General features: G+C 53.5%; 1 pseudogene; it reads right to left on the bottom strand.

Moving 5' to 3' along the window:
• Positions 1–1,896: 1,896 nt before the first annotated feature.
• On the bottom strand, positions 1,897–3,892 carry LOC125946367 (uncharacterized; annotated as a pseudogene).
• Positions 3,893–15,156: the final 11,264 nt, after the last annotated feature.

Below are 15,156 nucleotides of genomic sequence, written 5' to 3'. Positions count from 1 at the left end.
GTAGCGGCCGCAGCCGCGTCTGCTTCGTCGAGACCTGGCGTGCTAATCAGCGGTATTTTAAGTGCGAAACACTTTAGGGACCCGGGCTGTCGGCGTCAGTTGCGCGTGATGACGCCCGGCTGTCGACGTAGGCATCCGTCGCGCGTTCAAGTGCGAAGCACTTTAGGGGCTGTGGGCGTCCGTCGCGCGTGATCACGTCCGGGCTGTAGCGCTACTACAGCACTGGCGCATCACTGCTTCGCACTTTCCTAGGTTTCACGTTAGTGGAGCTGCATTTCTTACCCCGCTCTTTGCTGCTCTCGAATGTAATATATTTTTTTTCATTGTTATTGCTGGGCACATGGGACTGAAGTCGTCGATTGAATCTGATCACCATTACGTTTCGCGGTTGAAGTTTACCTCATTTAGCGAAAGCAGGCGCGTACGTAGCTGCCCGGCAATGCTTAGAACCAGGCGCCGGCGGCCAGCCGACGCGTGTCAGCGGTTGGTAGATATGCGGTGGTTACTCTATACGCTTCCGACGCAACTCACCAGCTCAGTCATGCAAAATTTATTGAATATGGTGCAGCGCAGGGTGCTTATAGCCAAATGTCAAAGCAGAAGCGTAGCGCTCGAGCTGCGCGGTACCTGCGGCGAACTGATACAGGCCAGGTGCTAGATTCCAAAATACCTTTATGTCCAGGGCCGCGCAGGGCGCGTGTGAACGCAGAGACAATGATTTCGCGAATACAGGGGCTGCATACATGTTCCATGGGGCACGATTTTTCCAGATCGTTGCGAAGTGTATTTACCGACTAGTTCTCTCGCAGAATGCTTCAATTTGTCTCATACCGGTGTCACTCGGCCACTTTTGATCGCGATCGAGCCCAATCTGGATCGGAATGTTCGACAACAATTGGCTCCCTTCCGCAGATTGAGCAAAGAAGCCAATCGCGCCCGAGAAATTCGATCCAGATCGGGCTCGATCACGATCAAAAGTGCGCCGTGTGACCACCGTATTAGGCACTGGAATGAAGTCGTGTTTGAAAGAATAACAAATGTAGCCTCTGCCACTACATGCGAGAAAATATTGCATCGAAGAGCTGGCAATTCTCGCTACCTATTGGGAAATATGCCGGAAAGGGTTTATCAAAATGCATTTTTTTTTACTCATGTGTGCATTGGTTCACATTAGAGCGTAAGTCATTCGTGACAAAAATAAACGGAAACATCGGAGGAAAGCTACTACAGTACCTAGAATATATTTACAAGTATATCCTAGGCACTGTAAAGCTACCACTCCGCAACGCAAGTATGGTGGCTAGAATAACGCAAGCGCAAGGCAAGCTCACAGTCCAGACCGAACAGGCAACACTGACACATACTCTTCACGCCAGACCGTCGGAAGCGCCCTCGTGAAAAAGAGGAGAAGCGAAAGCGCAGGAGTGTGTTACGCATACGCAGTTTCAAGGACTTCAGGGCAGTGTAGCTCAGGGTAGGGTGGCTAGAATTCTAGCCACCCTACTCAGGGTAACGAGCGCAAACCAGTGATGCCAACTCTAGGGGATTTATCTCTAGATCTAGGGGTTTTCTGGTCTGTTTATGGATTTAGCGTCTTCGAAGTATCTAAAAAATTTTAAAGATGCAGTTATCTCGCCATATACGCTGCTATGCATATTCATAAGTACCCAGGCAGACTTTAGCAAGGTTACTGGAGCTAGCTGCTTCTTAACTCTCTGGCACTCTAACTCGCTAGTTCTAGCGAGCCGCTAGAACTAGCGGCGCTGTAGTGTTCTGTGGCTGTAGTCATTGCCGTAACAGGCGAGGCTGAAGCGGGTGGTGGTGGTGAAAAACTTTTATTTCTCTAATAGAGAGAGTTTGGGGGCCACAGAGTGCCCCGCTACATGGTAGGCGTCCCTAGTCCGGGACACCGCATGACGAGGCCCCGTCTTGAGCCCGTTTCACCAGAGCCCGTTGGGACTCCAGCGAGGAGCAGTTGATTAGGGCAGTTTCCCATGCCTCTCGGGAAGGGGTAGGGGAAGGGGGGAGGTGGGGATTTTTAGTACATGCCCACACCATGTGGAAGATATCACAGGTCTCCGCACAGTGCGGGCATCGCCCATCCGTGTTGGGATCGACATGTTTAATGATTGCAGGACAGAGTAGAGTACCTGTCTGCAGGCGCCTTAAAGTTCGCTCCTCCGCCTTACTCAGCCCCTTTGCAGGAGTCGGGAAAAGGCGGTGGTTATCGCTATAATGTCTTATAATTTCCCTGAACCGCAGCAGCGGTAGGTTTGCCTCCGAGCTAGAAGAGCTAGGGTGAGGAGCCTGGTGGGTAAGCGCTCGGGCAGCCGCGTCAGCGGCCTCATTACCTCTTAAGCCCTGGTGGCTAGGAGCCCAAATAATACGTTTCGGCGTTGGGTCAATGGCAGCCCGTCTTAGAATTTGACTGGCTAGGGGGGAGATCTCCCCTGTCAAGTAATGATCACATGCTTTAAGGGAGTCCGTGATGATGATTCTCGAATTGGGGTCCGCGGCAGTAAGTGCTATCGCTACTTCCTCAGCTCGCGCTTAATTTTGGGCTCGGAAGGAGAGCCCATCAACGTGCTTTTCCCGGTGAACGACGGCGGCCGTGTAAAATCCTGCGGGCGACGGCCCTGCTACGTCTACATAGTATACACCAGGTCGGGAACCGTGTTGTCTCTCAAGCGCCCGAGCCCGCGCTTGTCGTCTGCTTTCGTGCGTGTCGGTGTCCATGTTACGAGGGAACGGAGAGACCCAGAGCATATGGCGCCACAGTTCTGGAATACGCTCCGCCTCCTTTGGAGTGCAAGCGTGTTGGATGTGTAAGCGGTTGGGCAGGCGGCGCCCGGGGGCTATCTGCATGAGCCGCGTGTATTGGTTCACGAGGTGGGCCTCCCGCAACTCCTGGTAGGAGTTGAGCACCCCCAGCGCCTTGAGTTTTGCGTGGAGGTAGTCACCGGGAGATCCAGGGCTCGCTTAGTTGCTTTGCGGATAATGGCGTCTATTCGCTCGTCTTCTTGCTTAGTAGTGCGAAGGTATGGCACGGCGTAGAGGATCCGGCTAGTCACGAAGGCATGGGCTAGCCGAAGCGCGTCCCTGCCTCGCAGACCGCCCCGCTTGTTGGAAACACGGTGGATCATGCGCCCTACCTGTTCGCCTACTCTCTTGAGTTTCGCAATAGTGGAGTCCTGTAGGAGTCAGTGGTGAATGAACAGGCCTAGAATCCGGAGCTCATTCACCTCTCTGATAGGACCTCCCGACAGAGCGATGTGTATTGCTGACTTATCCTTTGGGTTCGCTCTGACATGCAGAAGCTCTGATTTGGCTGGAGCACATTGGAGCCCACAGTCGATGGCATACGCCTCGGCTATGTAAGCGGCCCGCTGAAGGCGGTCCTCTATTCCCCCAAGGCTCCCCTCGGTGGTCCAGATTGTAATATCATCTGCATATACCGCGTGTTGAATGCTTTCCACCCGGGCCAATTGGCTTAGGAGGCAGGCGCATCATAGTTGAACAGGAGCGGTGATAACACCGCTCCCTGAGGGGTACCCCGTGTTCCCATCGTGTAAGGGCCATATTCCTCGTCCTCGATCCGAAGAAGGGCCTGGCGCTTAGAGAGGAAATCTCTTACATATGCGTAGGTCTTAGCGCCGCAATCGGTGGAATTCAAGTTGGCCAGGATGCTACCGTGTTTAACATTGTCGAAAGCCCCTTTCAGATCAAGGGCGAGGATGGCTTTGTCATTGTGTTGCATAGTTGTGGGTCGTATTATGTCCCTGTGCAGCTGGAGGAGGACGTCCTGTGCAGACATGTGCGGGCGAAACCCGAACATGGTGGCTGCAAAGAAGCCCCTGCCCTCCAGGTATGGAGAGAGGCGATCCCGTACCATCGTCTCCATAAGCTTCCCCACACACGAAGTCAGTGATATGGGCCTCAGGTTGTCCGTATTCACGGCCTTACCTGCTTTGGGGATGAACGTTACAAGTGACGTTTTCCATTCGGGAGGGAGTGGACGCCCGTCCCAGATTTGGTTCATGTATTCTAACAAATGGAGGTAGGCTGAGTCCGGGAGGTTCGCCAACAGTTTCAATGTTATGCGGTCCCGTCCCGGAGCCGTACCCCGGCGCATTTTAGCCAAGGCCGCCTTAAGGTCATGCAACTCAAAAGGGGCATCGAGTTGTTGATTAAGCTTGCCAGAGTACGTGCACTCGGGCCCACTCGGGTCCTCCGTACGACAGAGATATCTATCGCACAGGGTGTCCGCAAGCTGCGCCGTTGTACCTTGGTACCACTGCAGAGCCCGCCGGAGCTGCTTTTGCGTCTCCCCTCTCGTTTGAGAGGGGTCGATGAGACTGCGAAAAAAACGCTATGTCCCCCTGGAGCTCATCTGGTGAGCTGCGGCGTCACAGCGTGCTATCCAATTTGAATCTGAGAGCTGGGCAGCATACGCTGCAGCCTGCTCTGTGAGTTGGGCTATGCGGGCGCGTAATTTGCGATTGGTTTTCTGCTTTTTCCACCGTTTAGTTAAGCTTCGGCGCGCCTCCCACAAGTGCAGGAGGTGAGTGTCCACTGCGGGGATCTCTTCGGTGGTTTGTAGTGTAGTGACGTGTTGTTTCTGAATGTTGTCTATGTTTTTAGCCCATTCCGCGTAGCCGCCAGAAAAGAGTACGGGAGGGATAGTCTGATTTCGGAATTTGTGCCAATCGGTCAGCTTAGCTTGACCCCATTTTTTACGCGCTGCTTTTGCGAGGAGTGTAACCCGCAGGAGGCAGTGATCGCTGCCTAGAGAATCGCCCAAGTTCTCCCAGGCGGCGTCCCCAGCATTTTTTACGAGAGAAAGGTCCGGACACGTGTCACGGGTTACCGAGTTCCCCACTCGGGTGGGGCACGCCGGGTCCGTGAGCAACGTGAGGCGAAGGGTGGAGATGAGCTCCGCCAGCTTACGCCCTCTGGCCTTCTCGAAGTAATAGCCCCAGTGAAGACTGGGGGCATTGAAGTCTCCAACGATCACTAGAGGCTCTTTGCTTGCCAATTTGATCGCGCGAAGGAAGATTTCACTGAACGTTACGCGCGGTTTATGCGGGGGGCAGTATATGTTGAGGATATGTATTGACGGGTCACGGCGTCTGAGAGGCAGTACCCGGACCATTGTGTATTCCTGCTCGATACTCAAGTCTAAGTCGACCTGAACCGCAGTGTAAGCCTTATTCACCAGGATGCACGTCGAGGGGCCCCCCCTGGAAGGTGCTGTAGCCTGAGAATTTAGCGTCCATGCCAGGCTCCTGCAGGGCAAGGAGCGCCGGCATGTCACCGAGGGACTGCAGGTAGAGCTGGAGGTGCGACCGCTTTTTCCAAGCTCTAAAACCCCTGCAGTTCCATTGGATGATCTCGAATTTTTCTAGATTTTTAGCGTTCCTGTTCAGTCGGCTAGACATCTTGTATTTATTTTACGTGGTGGGGGACCGTCTCGGGCCGGGAGCAGGCGCAGTCGCAATCAGGGGCTGCACCGGCCCAACGAGAGCCGGCCCTGAACTGGTTTCCTCTGCTGCCTGGCGGGAGGCTGTCTTGCGTTTGAGCAGCGGGGTGTCGCAACGAGTGGCATTTTTAATTTGGGAGCTGACCCAGGGCTGCATGGCATTAAGGACCGAATCGGACACCTGAGCCACAATTTCGGGAAGGGTTTGCGTTAAGGCCGCCGTGAACATGTCCAGGAAGGATTCACGGACTGCCGACATGATTTGATTCGGGAGGGCTGCGACTCGCTCCTCCAGTTGCTCGGTTGTGCGCTCCAAGGCCTCGAGGCGGCCGATGTGACCGGCAGTGGAAACTGATCCAACTACCGTGTCCGCGGTCTGCCGCGAGACGCTAGTGAGGCAGGATTTTACGGATGACCCGTCATCCTCGTCGTCTAGCTCGGCTTCTTGTGTTGTCTCGGATGGCCCGGCCTGCTTGGCCTCTAATTCATGGATTTTGCGCGCTAGAATTTGGTTTTGGAGCCTGAGCTCCTCTACCTGCTGCTGTAGGACGGTTTCGGTAGGGGAGGGCCTGGAGACTGCCCCCCTCCAACTGCTCACCTGTGGTTCGAAGAGTGCCAAGGGCGGGAAGTCCTTGGCCTTGAGGACCGGGGGCCTCGCCTGGCTCCCGGACTTCATATTTATAGGTGACCCAGTTTGGGCCTTCTTGGGTTCTGGTTGGGCGGCTGGCGCTTTCTTGGGGCCGCCCTTGGGCGTAGGAACCTGTTTATGCCCTGTCTTTGGCTTGGATCCGGGTGGGGAGCCCGGCTTTATGGGTTTCCGGAACCGCCCGGCACAGCCGGGAGCTCCGGTTGGTTGGCCGCCTCCGCAGAGGAGACAGCTCGGAGCACACTGGTGTTCTGCGGGACCGTCAGGAGTGGCATCAGAGACCTGGACCCCGCAGCTTCCGCAGCGCCCGCCCTGCGGTCGCGGGCAGGCATCGGCCCGATGGCCCACTGTGCCACAGAGGGGGCATGCAGGCACTGTCTTCTTATACAGGCGAACAGGGAGCCGCTCGTAGCTGTATAACACCGTCCGTGGCACCTTGGTCCCCACGAAAGTGAGCACCACAACAGGGGTTCCCCCCAGCTTCCGCACAGACACTACATTTGGTTCCGCACTGAGTTTGCGTTTCACGCTTTCGGACGTTTCGTCCTGAGAGACGGTCACGACGCCCCGACAGAACTCACCGGAGAGTTTGGGGTGTCCCCGGAATGGCAGCTGGCGGCCCCCAACCGGCAGCATAATATCCCGGAGTAGCTTCTCTGGGGCGTCCACTGATTTCAGCGCGCACACTAGCACGTTTTGGTCCCAGACGGGCCATACCACAAGTCCTACACTTGCGTCGTCCCCGATGATGCTGCGGATTGCAGCGCCGGCTTGTCCAGGACCAAAAGTTGCCTTGAGGTCGATGGTCTCTCGTGGTTTCAGCACTACGATGATGTCTTTTTCGATGCGCGGCATGTTCTGCGGCCGCCACTGGAGTTGCTTGGCGCGCTTCGAGGACGCGCACGGCGCGCACCCGCCCTGCGCATGCTCAGAGCGAGTCGCCGTCTGTTGCTGGGCGGCACCCGCGCAGGGATCCCTCGAGACCGCTCCCCTGTTTTTCCTTCCGCGCCAGACGCGGATCATATCCTGGAAGTATTCTTCCTCGGTTGGTAGAGGTATCTCGGTTTGAGCCGTATCCATGCTTACGACCCATAGGGACTCCGGGTCGTATCCGGTGACTTGATTTGCAGCCGCCATCGCCGGGGGATCCCATCATCATCATCATAAAAACTTTATTATATAGACTGGGGAGTTTGGAGCACGCAGGCTCCAGGGCCCCCGCACGACCCCACGGCACTCAAGCGTTTATGTTAGTCCGGTCCATAACGCTGGCAGCCCGGTCAGTGGCAATGGTCTGCACGACCGGGTCTCGGAGCGGAGCAGGGTCTCCCAGTCCTCCCAAGTCTTCAGGTGCTCTAGGCCCCGCGGGGGAGGATCCGCCGGGCAATGAGAAAGGAGATGGAGAGCAGAAGCGCGAGGTTCCGGACAGAGAGTACAGGCTGAAGTGAGGAAAAGTGGGTGATAGTGAGAAAGAATGAGAGGATAGGGGAGAGTGTGTGTCTGTAATTTGCGCCAAAGGGTTGCTTGTCGATTGCTAAGGGATTCGTGCGGTGGAGGGTACAGCTGGCGCGCCGCCTTGGAGGCATGCGTCAGCTCGTTGAAAGTGTGCGCGCGCTCCTTCGTGAATCCCGGATCGGAGGCCGCAAGAGCCCGGTTTAAAGAACCTCGGGCTAAGAGGTCTGCGGCCTCGCTTCCAGGATTCCCGCAGTGCGCGGGCACCCAAATCAGCTCCACATGACGGGGCGGGGGCGCGGCGGGCGAGTCCAGTATGCAAAAAGCAGGAACGTGGACTCGGCCTAGTGCGAAATTTAGGATTGCAGTTTTGGAATCTGATAAAACATACCGGGCTTCTGTGTTGACGATGGCCAGGGCAATGGCAGCTTCCTCTGCAGCTTCGGGAGAGGTGTCTGGGGGGAGTGTGTGTGTTCCGATGGGGGAGAGAGTGTCATCCACCACCGCAGCGACCGCTTCATCGCCCGTGCAGGCTGCGTCCACCCATACGGCGTCCGGCTCCGAGCCGTAATATCGGTGGAGGGCTGCAGCGCGAGCTCTGCGGCGCTTATGGTGGTGGTCGGGGTGCATGTTACGGGTGCATGTTACGGCGTTTTCTGAGTGTTCTGTTATGTTTACCGCGTTTCCACCTCTCTAGGAGACTGTGGTAGGCCTCCCAGAGGTGGGCGAGTCGCGAGTCTAGGGTGGTGACGTCTGTGGTGGTTTCAATCTGCTGCGTATGGTGTTGGATGTCAGTCTGAAGAGAGTCTACCCAGTCGTTGATGTCAGTGATGGGGTTGTCAGGACTGGCAGTTCGCGTGGTGCGGAGAGCGTCCCAGTTAATTAGTTTGTGTGTCATGTAGGTGTGCCGGGGTGGCTTGAATGGGACCGTGACTTGTATCATGTAATGATCACTGCCCAGTGTGTGTTGTGTTCTCGTCCAAGTCACATCACGGAGGGAGCAGCTGAGCACCAGATCCGGACTAGTGTCCATGCTGACACTGTTGCCGATTCGCGTAGGAGTCTGAAAATTGTTGTGGACGGAAAGTTGGAGGTTCTGCAGGAGCAGCCAGAGCCTGCGACCTCTGTGTGTGGTTGTTTTGTATCCCCAGTCAGTGTGTTGACTGTTGAAATCCCCACTGATTAGTAGGGGGTGCTTCCCTACCAGGCGGTGCAGCTCTCGGAGGAGGGACTCCAACGTGGCCATCGGTTTGGATGGGGGGTGGTAGATATTGGCAATAAAGATGGATGGGAGTGTATGTGTGTGATGGATAATTTCGGTGATCACGCAGGGCGTCTCTGACGTGATGTAATGCGTCTTATATGTTAGAGTACGGTGCACAAGTGTGGATGCCCTGGGTGTGTTTGTGGTGTCAGAGTGTGTGGAGTTGTAACCAGGGAGTGCGGCCTGAGTGGCAGTATCTTGGAGAAGAAGGACTTGGGGCGTTGGGGAAAGTGTAGGAAGTAGAAGCTGCAAGGGCGCGCGCTTACCCCGGAAGCCGCGGCAGTTCCAGGTTAGGATGTGTAGATAATTACTGTTGCCCCGTCCCGCCATATTGGAGCGTAGGCGGATGGATGAGAGGGGCGAGTCTGGTATCTATTGGGATATGGGGTTCTATGGCGGTAGGCTGTGCTGTGGGGAGAAGAGGGGTAGAGAGCGGGGGGAGTTGTGTGAGGCGTGCTTCGAGAAGGCCAACCATCTTCTGGAGTATGGATTCCATGCAGCGTTCAATGTGCGTTTCCAATTTCGTAGTGAGGTCAGAGAGAAGGGCGTTGAAATTACTTTCGAGGCGAATCTCAAGATTTTTTAGTTTTTTGTCGAATTGGTCGGAGAGCTCTTTCAGTTTAGAGTCGACATCGGTCGGCCCGGAGGCAGGCGGTGAGGGAGTGATGCGTTGTTTTTTTGGGGGTGGTGATTGAGGGGGAGCGGTGTTGGTTTGTGTTAGAGTAGGAGGTGAAGTTGAGAGAGAAAGAGTAGGAGAGGCAAGTGAACGCTGAGAGAGGGCTGTGAGGCGGCTTACCTCCTCCCGCAGGGCCCGGAGCTCCCCTTCGTTGTGGTCCGGAATTTTCTGGGTGGAGGCAGGCGGCGATTTCCTTACACGGTCGGCCCATGTGAGGTCCTGGCGGGGCTTGTTGCTGCGGTCACGGGAGGCGGAGCGCGCACTGCTTGCACTGCGCGATGACTTTCGAGGGGCTGGCGTCTGCTCCCGGGTTCTTGACTGGTGTCCGGTAGCTGGCTGGGTAGTGCGTGGTTGCGGGCGGGCGTACCGGTACTTGCATTGTATGTTTCCAGTATGATGCCCGTCCCCACAGACGATGCACTTGGGTGGGCAGGTTGGGGGATCGGTCGGCGTGTGCGTTTCACCGCAATTGTGGCAACATCCGCTGGCTGGTGCGGGGCAGACATCCTGGCGGTGTCCGATGCGGCGGCAGTTGTAGCATGTTTCCATTTTGGGTCGATGGGGAAAACATGTGTGAACACCCGCCCAAAAGCGGATAGCTTTGGGCAGAGGTCCAGTGGCGAAAGTGATAATTATTGACCGCTTTTTTCCAAAGGACCGCGCGTCAATGATTGGGAGCTCAGGATTGAAGGGGACAAGTCCATTTATGATTTCCGCGTGCGACTCACCACTGTGGGCCATATGAATGACGCCCCGCACGGCGTCATCGGGCGGAGCGAGGTAGGCGGTGGCATCAGTTGAGTTAGTGCCGATGGTAATTGATGTGATTTGGGCATAAGTGCGAGCTCGAGCCTCCACTGGTGTGCTGATCGTGAAGGTGTTGTTGGCTGGGTGCAGCCGCACCTGGTCCTGGGCGAGCGCTTCCTGCAGGGGTATTTTAGTCGCTGCGCATATCGCTGTGAAAAGCCTGCGGGGGGTCTCCTTGGATATGTCGAAACCGCCGCGCGGTCTAACTACGACCTTGAGGTCTCCCCGCGGGAGTTGCGGGAGAGGCGCGCGTCGAAAACGCGTCAATGGCGTCGCAGGTCGGGATTTCTCAGTTGGGCGGCCGTCGCCGTCGTTGGGTTCCGGTAACAGCCCTGCGGAGTGTTGGGGAGATTGACTGGCAGTCGCCGGGCGGTATCGGTTACGGACGCAGGATGGTCTCCCATTCTCCGTTTTGGACTTCGGCGGGGTCGATTTCGGTGCCAACTACTTGATAGTTCATGGCTGAGTGGGTTGCGGGGGGTCGCGGACGCTAGGCCAAAAGTATATAGGCCTAGCTCCGGCGAGCGCCGGAGAAACGGAAAAAAGGCCGAAAAATCCGACCCGGGCGGGCCAGCGATAGCCGGGTGGGTTCAAAATGTGCGGCTCACCACAGGGCCGCCGGAAGAATTGCCCCACACGGCCGTCAAGAGAAGAGCGGCACCCGCTTCAGAGGAGCCGGCGGGGATATAGCGACGGGAGCGGTCGCAAACCACGTCGGCACCGTGAAAAATCGCAGTTATTTGCGGTAAGTTAACTCTTGCCCCTGCAAGCCTTTTACCATCGTCTCCAGGAACCTCTGCGGCACCCGTAGACACCACGTTTGTGAGAGTGGACCAACTTTTGGCCATTTTCGGCTGTTTTTTCTTTTTTTCTTTTTTTTTCCGGCCATTTGAAGCTTTCGCCACGCCGCCGCATTGCTAAGCCTAACGGCGGCAAGGCCCGCGCTGGCCCCGCTCGGGGCTCCATTGGCTGGCCCCGCTCGGGGCCCCGCTCGGGGCTCCAGCATTGAGAGTTATGTATGTGACGACGCAGCGCTTTCCTGAGAAGATGGAGTGGACCTGGCTTCCCCGACATTTGACTGGGCTGTAAGCTTACCTTTTTTTTCAGCAAAGGCAATTTGTGAAATTAGCTTATTCATCGCGCAAATAGGCGGCAACACTTGTATTAGCATTGAGAGTTATGTATGTGACGACGCAGCGCTTTCCTGAGAAGATGGAGTGGACCTGGCTTCCCCGACATTTGACTGGGCTGTAAGCTTACCTTTTTTTTCAGCAAAGGCAATTTGTGAAATTAGCTTATTCATCGCGCAAATAGGCGGCAACACTTGTATTAGCATTGAGAGTTATGTATGTGACGACGCAGCGCTTTCCTGAGAAGATGGAGTGGACCTGGCTTCCCCGACATTTGACTGGGCTGTAAGCTTACCTTTTTTTTCAGCAAAGGCAATTTGTGAAATTAGCTTATTCATCGCGCAAATAGGCGGCAACACTTGTATTAGCATTGAGAGTTATGTATGTGACGACGCAGCGCTTTCCTGAGAAGATGGAGTGGACCTGGCTTCCCCGACATTTGACTGGGCTGTAAGCTTACCTTTTTTTTCAGCAAAGGCAATTTGTGAAATTAGCTTATTCATCGCGCAAATAGGCGGCAACACTTGTATTAGCATTGAGAGTTATGTATGTGACGACGCAGCGCTTTCCTGAGAAGATGGAGTGGACCTGGCTTCCCCGACATTTGACTGGGCTGTAAGCTTACCTTTTTTTTCAGCAAAGGCAATTTGTGAAATTAGCTTATTCATCGCGCAAATAGGCGGCAACACTTGTATTAGCATTGAGAGTTATGTATGTGACGACGCAGCGCTTTCCTGAGAAGATGGAGTGGACCTGGCTTCCCCGACATTTGACTGGGCTGTAAGCTTACCTTTTTTTTCAGCAAAGGCAATTTGTGAAATTAGCTTATTCATCGCGCAAATAGGCGGCAACACTTGTATTAGCATTGAGAGTTATGTATGTGACGACGCAGCGCTTTCCTGAGAAGATGGAGTGGACCTGGCTTCCCCGACATTTGACTGGGCTGTAAGCTTACCTTTTTTTTCAGCAAAGGCAATTTGTGAAATTAGCTTATTCATCGCGCAAATAGGCGGCAACACTTGTATTAGCATTGAGAGTTATGTATGTGACGACGCAGCGCTTTCCTGAGAAGATGGAGTGGACCTGGCTTCCCCGACATTTGACTGGGCTGTAAGCTTACCTTTTTTTTCAGCAAAGGCAATTTGTGAAATTAGCTTATTCATCGCGCAAATAGGCGGCAACACTTGTATTAGCATTGAGAGTTATGTATGTGACGACGCAGCGCTTTCCTGAGAAGATGGAGTGGACCTGGCTTCCCCGACATTTGACTGGGCTGTAAGCTTACCTTTTTTTTCAGCAAAGGCAATTTGTGAAATTAGCTTATTCATCGCGCAAATAGGCGGCAACACTTGTATTAGCATTGAGAGTTATGTATGTGACGACGCAGCGCTTTCCTGAGAAGATGGAGTGGACCTGGCTTCCCCGACATTTGACTGGGCTGTAAGCTTACCTTTTTTTTCAGCAAAGGCAATTTGTGAAATTAGCTTATTCATCGCGCAAATAGGCGGCAACACTTGTATTAGCATTGAGAGTTATGTATGTGACGACGCAGCGCTTTCCTGAGAAGATGGAGTGGACCTGGCTTCCCCGACATTTGACTGGGCTGTAAGCTTACCTTTTTTTTCAGCAAAGGCAATTTGTGAAATTAGCTTATTCATCGCGCAAATAGGCGGCAACACTTGTATTAGCATTGAGAGTTATGTATGTGACGACGCAGCGCTTTCCTGAGAAGATGGAGTGGACCTGGCTTCCCCGACATTTGACTGGGCTGTAAGCTTACCTTTTTTTTCAGCAAAGGCAATTTGTGAAATTAGCTTATTCATCGCGCAAATAGGCGGCAACACTTGTATTAGCATTGAGAGTTATGTATGTGACGACGCAGCGCTTTCCTGAGAAGATGGAGTGGACCTGGCTTCCCCGACATTTGACTGGGCTGTAAGCTTACCTTTTTTTTCAGCAAAGGCAATTTGTGAAATTAGCTTATTCATCGCGCAAATAGGCGGCAACACTTGTATTAGCATTGAGAGTTATGTATGTGACGACGCAGCGCTTTCCTGAGAAGATGGAGTGGACCTGGCTTCCCCGACATTTGACTGGGCTGTAAGCTTACCTTTTTTTTCAGCAAAGGCAATTTGTGAAATTAGCTTATTCATCGCGCAAATAGGCGGCAACACTTGTATTAGCATTGAGAGTTATGTATGTGACGACGCAGCGCTTTCCTGAGAAGATGGAGTGGACCTGGCTTCCCCGACATTTGACTGGGCTGTAAGCTTACCTTTTTTTTCAGCAAAGGCAATTTGTGAAATTAGCTTATTCATCGCGCAAATAGGCGGCAACACTTGTATTAGCATTGAGAGTTATGTATGTGACGACGCAGCGCTTTCCTGAGAAGATGGAGTGGACCTGGCTTCCCCGACATTTGACTGGGCTGTAAGCTTACCTTTTTTTTCAGCAAAGGCAATTTGTGAAATTAGCTTATTCATCGCGCAAATAGGCGGCAACACTTGTATTAGCATTGAGAGTTATGTATGTGACGACGCAGCGCTTTCCTGAGAAGATGGAGTGGACCTGGCTTCCCCGACATTTGACTGGGCTGTAAGCTTACCTTTTTTTTCAGCAAAGGCAATTTGTGAAATTAGCTTATTCATCGCGCAAATAGGCGGCAACACTTGTATTAGCATTGAGAGTTATGTATGTGACGACGCAGCGCTTTCCTGAGAAGATGGAGTGGACCTGGCTTCCCCGACATTTGACTGGGCTGTAAGCTTACCTTTTTTTTCAGCAAAGGCAATTTGTGAAATTAGCTTATTCATCGCGCAAATAGGCGGCAACACTTGTATTAGCATTGAGAGTTATGTATGTGACGACGCAGCGCTTTCCTGAGAAGATGGAGTGGACCTGGCTTCCCCGACATTTGACTGGGCTGTAAGCTTACCTTTTTTTTCAGCAAAGGCAATTTGTGAAATTAGCTTATTCATCGCGCAAATAGGCGGCAACACTTGTATTAGCATTGAGAGTTATGTATGTGACGACGCAGCGCTTTCCTGAGAAGATGGAGTGGACCTGGCTTCCCCGACATTTGACTGGGCTGTAAGCTTACCTTTTTTTTCAGCAAAGGCAATTTGTGAAATTAGCTTATTCATCGCGCAAATAGGCGGCAACACTTGTATTAGCATTGAGAGTTATGTATGTGACGACGCAGCGCTTTCCTGAGAAGATGGAGTGGACCTGGCTTCCCCGACATTTGACTGGGCTGTAAGCTTACCTTTTTTTTCAGCAAAGGCAATTTGTGAAATTAGCTTATTCATCGCGCAAATAGGCGGCAACACTTGTATTAGCATTGAGAGTTATGTATGTGACGACGCAGCGCTTTCCTGAGAAGATGGAGTGGACCTGGCTTCCCCGACATTTGACTGGGCTGTAAGCTTACCTTTTTTTTCAGCAAAGGCAATTTGTGAAATTAGCTTATTCATCGCGCAAATAGGCGGCAACACTTGTATTAGCATTGAGAGTTATGTATGTGACGACGCAGCGCTTTCCTGAGAAGATGGAGTGGACCTGGCTTCCCCGACATTTGACTGGGCTGTAAGCTTACCTTTTTTTTCAGCAAAGGCAATTTGTGAAATTAGCTTATTCATCGCGCAAATAGGCGGCAACACTTGTATTAGCATTGAGAGTTATGTATGTGACGACGCAGCGCTT

Source organism: Dermacentor silvarum, chromosome 6 (genome assembly GCF_013339745.2).
Source record: "Dermacentor silvarum isolate Dsil-2018 chromosome 6, BIME_Dsil_1.4, whole genome shotgun sequence".
In the NCBI taxonomy this organism is placed as follows: domain Eukaryota; kingdom Metazoa; phylum Arthropoda; class Arachnida; order Ixodida; family Ixodidae; genus Dermacentor; species Dermacentor silvarum.
Note: the sequence above shows the minus strand (reverse complement) of the source record. Positions and strands in the feature narration are given on the sequence as shown.